Consider the following 12,443-nt stretch of genomic DNA (forward strand, 5'->3'; position numbering starts at 1 on the left):
CACGTAACATACAAAGTTAGAAAATAATTCCTCCCGTTACCCTCAGTGATTTCTATGACCAAAATTCTACCTTAGCCACACATACAACTCGGGTATTTATCTCGGAAAAACCTAACAATATAGAAATGAATGGAGAGGTACTATGGCCTACCGCCCACTTGATTATCAATCAGTCAATTAATCAGTGGCATTAATTGAGTAATTACTGTGTGCAGAGCACTGTACTAAGCTCTTGGGAGAGTACGATATAACAGAGCTGGAAGACATGATCCCCGCCCACAAGGACCTGGTTTCTAATCCTGACTCTGCCCCTTGTCTGCTGGGTAACCTTGGGCAAATCATTTCACTTTTTCTGTGCCTCAGTAACCTCATCTGTAAAATGGGGATTAAGATTGTGAGCTCCATGTGGGACAGGGACTGTGTCCAACCTAATTGGTTTGTAAATATCCCAGCGCTTAGAACGGTGCCTGGCACATAGTAAGTGCTTAACAAATTAATTGTTGTTATTATTAATAATAATAATAATATTAAAGAACTTACAGTCTCTAGAAGGGGACAGATATTAAATTAGGGATCTGTACATAAGAGATATGGGGCCATCGACAGAGTGGCTATCAAGTGCTTAAAGGGTACAGATCCAAGTACACAGGGGATGCAGAAAAAAAATGATGGTACTTGTTAAGCCTTTACTACGTGCCAAGCACTGTTCTAAACACTAAAGTAGATATAAATTAGTCAGGTTGGACACAGTCCCTGTCCCACACAGGGCTCACACCCTTAATCCCCATGTTCCAGAGGAGGTAACTGAGGGCTAGAGAAGTTAAGTGGCTTGCCCAAGGTCACACAGCAGATATGTGGCAGAGCTGGGATCAGAGCCCATGGCCTTCTGACTCCCAGGCTCGTGCCCTATCCACTAAACCGTGCAGTATGGGAAAAGAGGGCTTAATTGGGGAAGTTCTCTTAAATTATATAAAGTTGGTAGTTTCTGGCAGCTTTAGATTCAACATTCAATAGTATTTTTGAGTGCTTACTATGTGCAGAGCACTGTACTAAGAGGTTGGAATGTACAATTCAGCAACAGAAAGAGACAATCCCTGCCCAGTGACAGGCTCACAGTCTAATTGGGGGAGGCAGACAAAAACAAGACAACATAATCACGATAAATAGAATCAAGAGGAAGTACACCTCATTAACAAAATAAATAGGGGAATAAAAATATATACAGATGAGCACAGTGCTGAGGGGAGGAGGGGAAAGGGGAAGGAGTAAAGGGTAGAGGGGGACCAGAGGGAAAAGAGGGGCTCACTCTGGGAAGACCTCCTGGAGGAGGTGAGCGCTCAGGGTTTTGAAGAGGGGAAGAGAGCTAGTTTGGCGGACGTGAGGAGGGAGGACATTCCAGGACAGCGGGAGGACATGGGCCAGAGATTGGATGACTTGAACTGGGTAGTAAGAAATGCCAATACCGGGTCACAGCAATTATCTATCGTATCTACCAATTCTGTTGTAATGTACTCTCCTGAGCGCTTAGTACAGTGCTCTGCACGCAGTAAGTGTTCAATAAATATCACTGATCGACAGTGGAAAAGGCACCGATCCACTCTGCTGCTGGGCGATCTTTGGCAAGTCACTTAATTTCTCAGTACCTCAGTTTCCTCATCTGTACAATGGGGATTCAATACCTGTTCTACCTCCTACTCTGGCTGAGATTGCTGTGTGGGATAGGGACTGTGTCCGACCTGATTAATACAGTGCTTGGAACATAGTAAAGCGCTTAACAATTATCATTATTATTATTCCCTCATCCGTGTAGTCCGAGGAAAAGTAAGGAATCCTCAAATTGTACTGACCAGTAATAGTCATGAGTTTTATCTATGAATCCAGGTAGCCTACACTGTGTCTTGTACTTGCTTGTCTCTCGGGCCTTTCTTCCTGCCTGTCAGTCGCCAGTTACATTTATTGAGTGCTTCCTGTGTGCAGAGCACTGTACTAAGCACTTGGGAGAGTACAATATGACATTACAGACACAGTCCCTTCCCACATTGTGTTTGCGGTCTGGAGGGGGAGACAGCCATCAGTGTAAAAGATAAATTACAGATACAAAAATAAATTACAGATATAAAAACCCGCAGCTCCTCAGTTTTCATCCAACAGACTACTGCTTTCCCCATCTTCAAAGCCTTTTGGAAATCATGTCTCTCCTCCAGGAGGTCCTCCACAATTAATTTTTTAATCATCTCACCACTCTAATAATAATAATGGTGGTATTTGTTAAGTGCTTACTACATGCCAGGCAATGTACTAAGCTCCGGGGTGGATACAAGCAAATCGGATTGGACACAGTCCCTGTCCCACGTGGGGGGGTCATACTCTCAAACCCCATTTTACAGATGAGGGAACTGAGGCCCAGAGAAGTGAAGGAACTTGCCCGAGGTCACACCGCAAACAAGGGGCAGAGCCGGGTTTAGAACCCTGTAGATTGTAAGTCCGGTGTCGGCAGGGATTGTCACTATTGCTGAATTGTACTTTCCAAGCGCTGAGTACAGCGTTCTGCACACAGCAAATGCTCAATAAATAAGATTGAATGAATGAATGAACCCAACTGCCCCAAATAGTTGGGGGTTATAGCCCCCTTCATAGCCCCCTTCTACCCCCTCAACACTTTCTTGCCAACTGAAGCCTGTGATATTCACCCTTCAGCCTTTACACTCGGCCAGCTGGGCCTAGTCCCCTCCCACCTCACCTTTATGATTTTCTATTACAACCCGATCCGCGCACTTCGCTCCTCCAGAAGTACCTCAGTCTTCTCTCTCTCGTCCCTGACCTCTCTCCCACACCCTGCCTCTGGATGAGCTGCCTCAAAAAACTCCAGCGGTTGCCCATCCACCTCTGCATCAAACAAAAACTCCTCCCCATTGGCTTCAGAGCTCTCCATCCCCTGAAGCAGCGTGGCTCGGTGGAAAGAGCCCGGGCTTGGGAGTCAGAGGTCATGGGTTCGAATGCCGGCTCTGTCACTTGTTAGCTCTGTGACTGTGGGCGAGTCACTTCACTTCTCTGTGCCTCAGTTACCTCAACTGTAAAATGGGGGTTAACTGTGAGCCTCATGTGGGACAACCTGATTACCCTGTATCTCCCCCAGCACTTAGAACAGTGCTCTGCACAAAGTAAGCGCTCAACAAATACCAACATTATTATTCTTACCTCAGGTCTCTTCTCTCCTTCTCCAACGCAGCCCGCATACTCCGCTCCTCTGGGTTCTCTAATCTTCTCACTTGGCCTCCATCTCGCCTGTCTCGCCGTCAACCCCCGGCCCACATCCTACCTCTGGCCTGGAACACCCTCCCTCCTCAAATCCACCAGACGAATACTCTCCCCTGCTTCAAAGCCTTACTGAAGGCACATCTCCCCCTTCCCTGACTAAGCCCCACTTTTCCTCATCTCCCGCTCCCTTCTGCATCGCCCCGACTTGGTCCCTTTCCCTTTCCCCCCTCCCAGCCCCACAGCACTTTAGTATATGTCTGTCAATTTATTTATTTGTGCTGATGTCTGTCTCCCCATCTAGACCTGTGAGCTTGTTGTGGATAGGGAATGTGTCTAGCAACTCTGTTGCATTCCACTCCCAAGCTCTTAGTCCAGCGCTCTGCATACAGTAAGCACTCCAAAATTACAATTGATTGATTGATAGTTTATCTTAATTCTGTCTTTGCCTCTATACCGTAAACTCCTTGTGGTCAATGATGCGATTAGACTGTATGCCCGTCAATGGGCAGGGACCGTCTCTATCTATTGCCAATTTGTACATTCCAAGGGCTTAGTACAGTGCTCTGCACATAGTAAGCGCTCAATAAATACTATTGAATGAACTCTTTTGTACTGTACTCTCCCAATCACTTGGTACAGTGCTCTGTACACACTGAGTGCTCAGTACATACAGCTGCTTAATTGTCCTTCATTCCCCGTTCTAGCCACTGACGTACATATCCAAGCACTTAGTACAGTGCTCGGCACACAGTAAGCACTTAATAAATATGATTGATTGAATGAATGAGTATCTTTTATACTCCCTTACTTCCCGCTGTATTTAACACCAACTCACTGTGCCTCAATCTCCACTTTCTTGATGTTGACCCCTTGCTCATTTATTCATTCAATAGTATTTATTGAGCGCTTACTATGTGCAGAGCACTGTACTAAGCACTTGGAATGTACAAATCGGTAACAGATAGAGACAGTCCCTGCCCTTTGACAGGCTCATCTTGTCTCTCCTGTCTTGGGAGACCACTCTCCCCACCTACAATGCCCTGCTGTGAACAGGGAACATGCCTGCCAATTCTGTTGAACTGAACTTACTGAACTTCCCGAGCACCTAGTTTGGTGCTCTGCACATAGTAAGCGCTCAAAAAATACGATCGACTGCTGCTTCTTCTTCCTGTAATTTACTGGAATGTCTGCTTCCCCGGCTAGACTGTAAGCTTCTTGAGGGCAGGGATGGTGTCTACCTACTCTGTGTACTCTCCCGAGTGCTTAGTACAGTGGTCTGCACACAGTAAACGCTCAATAAATATCAATGATTGATTGATTAATTGATTTTAATATCTGACTCCCACATGAGATTGTAAACCCTGCAGATCAGGAATCATGTATACTAATGCTTTTGAACTCTCCTAAAAGCTTGGTACAGTGCTCGTCACCCAAGGGGCACTCAATAATTATGATCGATTGATTTATTACCTTTAAATGAGAAGTATTGTGGACTAGTGAATTCTCTTGTACCTACCTCCTACCTCAGTGCTTAGTGCAGTGCTTGGTACCTAGTAAGCATATAACGCTTACCCCAACTATTTATTACCGAAAAGAGCACAGTCAGGGGTGCAGTCAGAGGCCCTCCCCTTATCAGCTCCTTCCCTTATCTGCTGTATGATCTCGGCCAAGTCCCTATACTTCCCTGTGCCTCAGTTTCCTCATTTATAAAATGGGGATTCAAAACCTCTTCTCCCCACTCTTTAGCTAGAGAGCACCATGTGGGACGGACACTGTGTCCAATCTGATTATCAATCTGCCCCTGGGCTTAGTACAGTGCTTAGCACATAGCAAGCACTTAGCAAATAACACAGTTGTCATCATTATTATATTTTATCTAATATTAAATATTAATATTTAGCTAGTATTCAAAATTCAACTAGTGTTTGAGGTGTGGGTAATAATAATAATAATAATAATGGTGTTTGTTAAGTGCCTACTGTGTGCCAGTCACTGTACTAAGCACACGTGGGGCTCACAGTCTCAATACCCATTTTACAGATGAGGCTACTGAGGTCCAGAGAAGTGAAGTGACTTGTGCAAGGTGATGCAGCAAAGTGTCAGAGCTGGGATTAGAACCCATGACCTTCTGACTCCCAGGCACATGCTCTAGCCACTACACCATACTGCTTCTAACCAAAGACTGCTAGCCTGTACCGAAGACTGATCCCTCTGAGAACTGTTTTACTTTGTATTTTAATGTTATGTGTTGAACTGGACTTCTAATTGTTACTTGTATCAAATTTTTATTGTTCAGTGGCTCTGTCTTCCTCTACTTTAGGTGAATCTCTTGCAGAGACAATTAGATTAATTTCCCGTACTTATTCCAGTAGCTTAGTACAGAGCTTTGCACACTGTGAACACTTTATAAACATTACTAATAATAGTAATAATTATGTTTACTCTGCAGTCGATTCTATTTTTAGTGCCGGAATTAAAACTGAGGAAATTTTCCCCCTGAAAATAGTAACGATTACAAATAAATAGGTGTAGTTTGAGCCCGTATAATAATTTGGTCTTTTAAAAAGTAGTTCTTGCTAAGTAAATGAAGACTTGGAGCTCGGGGAAGACTCAGACCTGCATATCTGCATTGCAAAGGAGGGCAGGAAGAGAGGTGGTCCCAGGAAAGCAGAGTGTTTAGATTAACAATAGAGAAGCTGGAAAGGGGGCCTCAATCCACATGCTAAGGAGCTGAGTGTCCGATGAATTGTTTCGGGCCATCAGACCTCCAGTGAGGTTCTCTGGCTAACAAGAGGAAGGATTCGATAGCCCAGTGGCCAAGTTAGGGAATAGAAAATTTAGAGGATTCCAAGGACTGTCCAAAGATGTGATGATATCTAACCTTTTATCGTCTATACATATCCGGGCAGTAGAGCTGAATAAACCTAGAGAGATGACAATAATCACTGTGGTATTTGTTAAGCACTTCCTACATGTAATAATAATAATAATAATGTTGGTATTTGTTAAGCGCTTACTATGTGCAGAGCACTGTTCTAAGTGCTGGGGTAGATACAGGGTAATCGGGTTGTCCCACGTGAGGCTCACGGTTAATCCCCATTTTACAGCTGAGGTAACTGAGGCACAGAGAAGTTAAGTGACTTGCCCACAGTCACACAAGTGGCAGAGCCGGGAGTCGAACCCATGACCTCTGACTCCGAAGCCCAGGCTCTTTCCACTGAGCCACGCTGCTTCCCCAAGCACTGGGGTAGATACAAGCAAATAATAATAATAATGGCATTTGTTAAGCGCTTACTATGTGCCAAGCACTATTCTAAGCACTGGGGTAGTTGCCAGGTAATCAGGACAGCCGTAATTCCCGTTTTGCAGATGAGGTAACTGAGGCACAGAGAAGTGAAGTGATTTGCCCAAGGTCACACAGCAGATAAGTGGCAGAACTGGGATTAGAACGCAGGCAAGTGAATAACTAAACCCTGTAGGACTGAGGGCAGACCTTATATCCTCATCGTTGTTATTTATGGAGCAGTAACTGTATGCACAGCACTGTACTAAACAGTTGGGAGAGAGTCCAAAACGGCAGAGTTGGTAGACATGTTCCCCGCCCATAATAATAATAATACTGTTGGTATTCGTTAAGCGCTTACTATGTGCCGAGCACTGTTCTAAGCACTGGGGTAGATGCAGGGTAATCCGGTTGTCCCACATGGGGCTCACAGTCTTCATCCCCATTTTAATAATGTTGGTATTTGTTAAGCGCTTACTATGTGCAGAGCACTGTTCTAAGCGCTGGGGGAGACACAGGGGAATCAGGTCGTCCCACGTGGGGCTCACAGTTAATCCCCATTTTACAGATGAGGGAACTGAGGGACCGAGAAGTGAAGTGACTTGCCCACAGTCACACAACTGACAAGTGGCAAAGCCGGGAGTGGAACCCATGACCTCTGACTCCTAAGCCCGGGCTCCTTCCACTGAGCCACACTGCTTCTCACAGCCAGAGTTGAGTTTATCCTCTCTTGGTTGCCTACCCTAGTATCGCTAGAGCAAGGTCATTAACTACCTCTCTTGCCTCTCTTCCCCAAGGCCTTTGGGACTCGCTTCAATGCGGGAAGTAACCTGGAGATCGTGGGAACAGGTTCCGACAAGAAAATCTGCGTAGCTGTAATTTATTTATTTGTTTATTTTAATGTGTGTCTCCCCTCAAGAGTGTAAGTTCTTTGTGAGGAGACAATGTGTCTGCTTATTGTTCTAAGGTACTCTCCCAAGTGCTTAGTACAGTGCTCCTCACACATTAAATGCTCAGTGAGCACCTTCCCTCCTCAAATCTGCCAGACGATTACTGTCCCCCCCACCCTTCAAACCCTTACTGAAGAAACATCTCCTTCAGGAGGCCTTCTCAGCCCCACTTTTCCTCACCTCCCACTCCCTTCTGCATCTCCCTGACTTGCTCCCTTTGCTCTTCCCCACCTCCCAGCCCCACAGCACTTAAGTATGTCCGTCATTTTATTTATTTGATTTGATATCTAATAATAATAATGTTGGGATTTGTTAAGCGCTTACTATGGGCCGAGCACTGTTCTAAGCGCTGGGGTAGACATAGGGGAATCAGGTTGTCCCACGTGGGGCTCACAGTTTTCATCCCCATTTTACAGATGAGGGAACTGAGGCACAGAGAAGTTAAGTGACTTGCCCAGAGTCACACAGCCGACAAGTGGCAGAATATCTGTCTCCCCCTGCTCTAAACTGCGAACTCGTTGTGGGCAGGGAATGTCACCTTTTACTGTCCTATTGTACTTTCTCAAGAGCTTAGTACAGTGCTCTGCACATTGTAAGTACTGTTCTCTGTGCTTCAGTTAACTCATCTGTAAAATGGGGATTAAGACTGTGAGCCCCATGTGGGACAACCTGATTCCCCTGTGTCTACCCCAGCGCTTAGAACAGTGCTCTGCACATAGTAAGCTCTTAACAAATACCAACATTATTAAATACAACTGAAAGAACGAATGCATAAATGCAATTGAATGAATGAGTAAAAAATAAGAAGGGGAAAGGCAATACAGTTTTTCTGCAGCTACATCAGACTTCTTTTTTTTAAATGGTATTTGTTAAGCACTTAGTATGTGGCAGATACTGTACTAAGCGCTGAGATAGATCCATAATAATCCAGGTGGACACAGTCCATGTCCCACATGGGGCTCCCAGCCTTAATTCCCATTTTACAGATGTGGTAACTGAAGCCCAGAGAAGTGAAGTGATTTGCCCGAAGTCACTCAGCAGATTAGTGGCAGAGCCGGGATTAGAACCCAGGTCCTTCTGACTCCCAGGCCTGTGTTCTATCCATTCGGCCACACTGCTTTTCCAGTTGGACTTCCCAGACCCCCGTCCGAGGGGAGGAATCGAAGTGTAGAATCTTGGGGGGGGGGGTGGGCAGGGAGAGGAGTTACAAGCCCACAGACCTGGCGTCATCCTTGACTCCGCTCTCTTATTCACCCCTCACATCCAATCTGTCAGAAAACCTACCGGTCTCAACTTCACAACATCACCAAGATCTGCTCTTTTCTCTCCATCCAAACCACTACCTTGTTGGTTCAATCTCTCATCCCATCCCCACTGGACGACTGCATCAGCCTCCTTTCTGACCTCCCAACCTCCTGCCTCTCCCTACTTCAGTCCCTACTTGGTTCCGCTGCCTGGATTATCTTTCTACAGAAATGCTCTGGGCATGTCACCCCCATCCTTAAAAATCTCCAGTGGTTGCCTATCAACCTCCATATCAAACAAAACTCCTCACTCTTGGCTTCAAAGCCCTCCATCCCCTTGCCCCCTCCTACCTCACCTCCCTTCTCTCCTTCTCCAGCCCAGCCCACACACTCCGCTCCTCTGCCTCTAACCTCCTCATTGAGCCTCGTTCTCTCCTGTCCTGCCATCGACCCCTGGGCCACTTCTTACCGCAGGCCTGGAATACCCTCTCTCCTCACATCCCCCAAACAATCACACTTGCCCCCTTCAAAGCCCTCCTGAAGGATCACCTCCTCCAAGAAGCCTTCCCAGACTAAGCCCCCTCTTATCCTCAGTTCCTCTTCTCCTCCGCATCATCCTCACTCCTTTGCTCTAGCCCCCCTCCCCATCCCACATCATCTATGTATATATGTATATATCTATAATTCTATTTATTTATATTGATGCCTGTTTACTTGTTTTGATGTGTATATATCTATAAGTCTATTTATTTATATTAATGCCTGTTTACTTATTTTGATGACTGTCTCCCCCCTTGTAGACTGTAAACCCGATGTGGGCAGGGATTGTTTCCCTTTATTGCCGAATTGTACTTTCCAAGTGCTTAGTACAGTGCTCTGCATACAGTAAGTGCTCAAAAAATATGATTGAATGAATGAATGAACGAATGAATGAATTGGAAATTGGCAAGAGAGAGGGTACCTTGGATGGATGAACACTTGGAGTTCAGTAAAGACTCAAACCTTCGCATCTGCATTGCAAAGGAGGGCAGGAAGAGAGGTGGTTTTAGGAAAGCAAAGTGTTTAGATTAACAATAGAGAAGCTGGAAAGGGGGCCTCAATCCACATGTTGAGGAGATGTGGATCAAGCCCAGGCCCCGTCCTACAGGGTTCTAATCCTGCCTCTTCAATGTTTTTGCTGGGTGACCTTGCGCAAGTCAACTGCCCTTCTCTGTGCCTCTGTTTCCTCATCTCCATCCAAAAACTAAAATGGGGATTCAGTAGCCGTTCTCCCTTCTCTTCTCTGTGCCTCTGTTTCCTCATCTCCATCCAAAAACTAAAATGGGGATTCAGTAGCCGTTCTCCCTCCTACTTCAGACTATGAGCCCTGTGTGGGCAGGGAACTAGTCTACCGACTCTGTTATACCCTTCCAAGCGCTTAGCACAGTGCTCTGCATGCGTAAGGATTGGATAAATACAAGTGATTGATTGATTTGATTGGGACGGGGACCACATCCGATCTAATCAACCTGTATTTTTCCCAGCACTTAGAACTTGGACTGTCCTCGAGACCGTAAGCTCACTCTGGGCAGGGAATGTGTCTGTATATTGTTATATCGTACTCTCCCAAGTGCTTAGAACAGTGCTCCACACACGGTAAGCGCTCAATAAGTATGATTGATTGATTGTGACTTGCCCAAGGCCACACAGCAGGCAACTGGCAGAGTCGGAATTAGAACCCAGGTCCTCCGACTCCCACGTACAAGTTCTTTTACTAGGACATGCTGTTTCTCTTTCTCTCCCTCTTGCCTGTTCTCTCAAATTCTGCTTTTTCTCTGCCTGATCATGCAGGGACTATTGGATTGAAGTGTCAAAGTTTTGAAAAGTGGCCGGTGGGAAACCCAAATAAAGGGGCCATGGGGTGGGTGAGCGTCCCGTCCCGCTGAGTGCTCGTGAGTGGCACCTAGCCGCCTCACCACAACCGAACAAACCACAAGTGAATTCATCCTGGGGTGGGATCAGAAGATTTTCCACATGCTAATAACACGCGCAAATAATGTATGAATAATAATTCCTCCCTATAGGGAAGCCCTAATATCATTAAATAATCATATTCCTCCCAAAAGGGAGGTTCATCACCGCGTCCAAAATAATCAAATAATTCAATTCGCTGTGTCCACAATACTCAAGTAAGTCAATTCACCTCATGGAATAAATTTTGTATAAAACTCAGCCTTTCTGTCCCCTGTGTGTCTCTCTCTCTCTCGCCAATTCCTGAATGAACCCATCCTGAACGTAAATGGCGACGAGGGTGGGCTTGGCTAAATTTATTCATTCATTCAATTCATTCATTCAATAGTATTTATTGACTGCTTACTATGTGCAGAGCACTGTACTAAGCGCTTGGAATATACAATTCGGCAACAGATAGAGACAATCCCTGCCCAGTGATGAGCTCGCAGTCTAATCGGGGGAGACAGACAAAAACAAGACAACATAATCACGATAAATAGAATCAAGGTGATGTACCCCTCATTAACAAAATAAAGAGGGTATTAACAAAATAAATAGGGTAAAAAAGAGCACTGTGGAGAGTCAAGAACCCTGGTGGAAAGGCTTTGGGGAGTTGGGGACCTTTTTTAAAAAAAAAAACACAGTAATGTCAGTAGTGTGGTGTCTGCAATTGAACCACTAAGCTATCTCTACATGATGGACCAAACGAATAACCAGAAAGGTGAGAAAACAAAGGTAGGAGGAAAAAGTAGGTTTCATAAGTCTCCAAGTAAAAGTTACTCTGAGACAATAAGGCACGTTCGGAATTGTACTTTTTCACATCCATTGCACCCACCATTCATTTAGTAGGCCGGATCAGTAATTTTTCAATTTGAACCTGGTAGTTTGAAAGTATTAGTGGACTTCCAAAGCTGTCTGCTTTACTCATTTACATAGCCGGAGAATATTATACATAAAATTCACCTTGGACCCGCCCCGGAAATTAAGACTAGAGTATTGTTACTTGGCATCTTCATGTGTGAGGCAAGTTTCACCATCTGGACTCCCCTTCTCACCACTTAAAGGACTAAGGCAAGATCATCCTGGAGTTTTTAATTGTATTAAACCAAAATTTTGACTCAGATAATTTCCTTTCATATTACACAAAGGTGTCCTCTTGAGGTTCTTCCTCTTTTCTTTCCCTCCAATTATAGAACCAAAGGCAAAGCAGTCTGTCATTTCTACCTCTACCCAAACTTTCAACTCCCCATTCTTTATCTCCCCATTTTGGGGTATTTGACACTTTTTTCCCCTTCAGCTGTGCCTTCCTCTCTTCCACTCCTCTTCTTTTCTACCTCTTTGTGCCTCTCTCTAGTCTTTACCCCCTTCTCCTTACCTGTTCCATATTTTAATGCTCTGCTTTTTCTCCTAACCTCCCCACCTTCCTCTGACAGCCCTCCTGCTCTCATCATTCATTAATTCAATCTTATCTATTGAGCGCTTACTGTGTGCAGAGCGCTGTACTAAGCGCTTGGAAAGGACAATTCGGCAACAGATAGAGACAATCCCTACCCAACGACGGGCTCACAGTCTAGGAGGGGGAGACAGACAACAAAACAAAACAAGTAGACAGGCATCACTACCATCTTTCTCCTTTTGCTTTCTCTCCTGTTCACATCACATTCCAACACACTCATTTCCCGTTTTCATTGGCCTTTTGCCCCCAGTTTGCCTTAG

The sequence above is a fragment of the Ornithorhynchus anatinus genome, chromosome 4 (genome assembly GCF_004115215.2).
Source record: "Ornithorhynchus anatinus isolate Pmale09 chromosome 4, mOrnAna1.pri.v4, whole genome shotgun sequence".
Taxonomy (NCBI): domain Eukaryota; kingdom Metazoa; phylum Chordata; class Mammalia; order Monotremata; family Ornithorhynchidae; genus Ornithorhynchus; species Ornithorhynchus anatinus.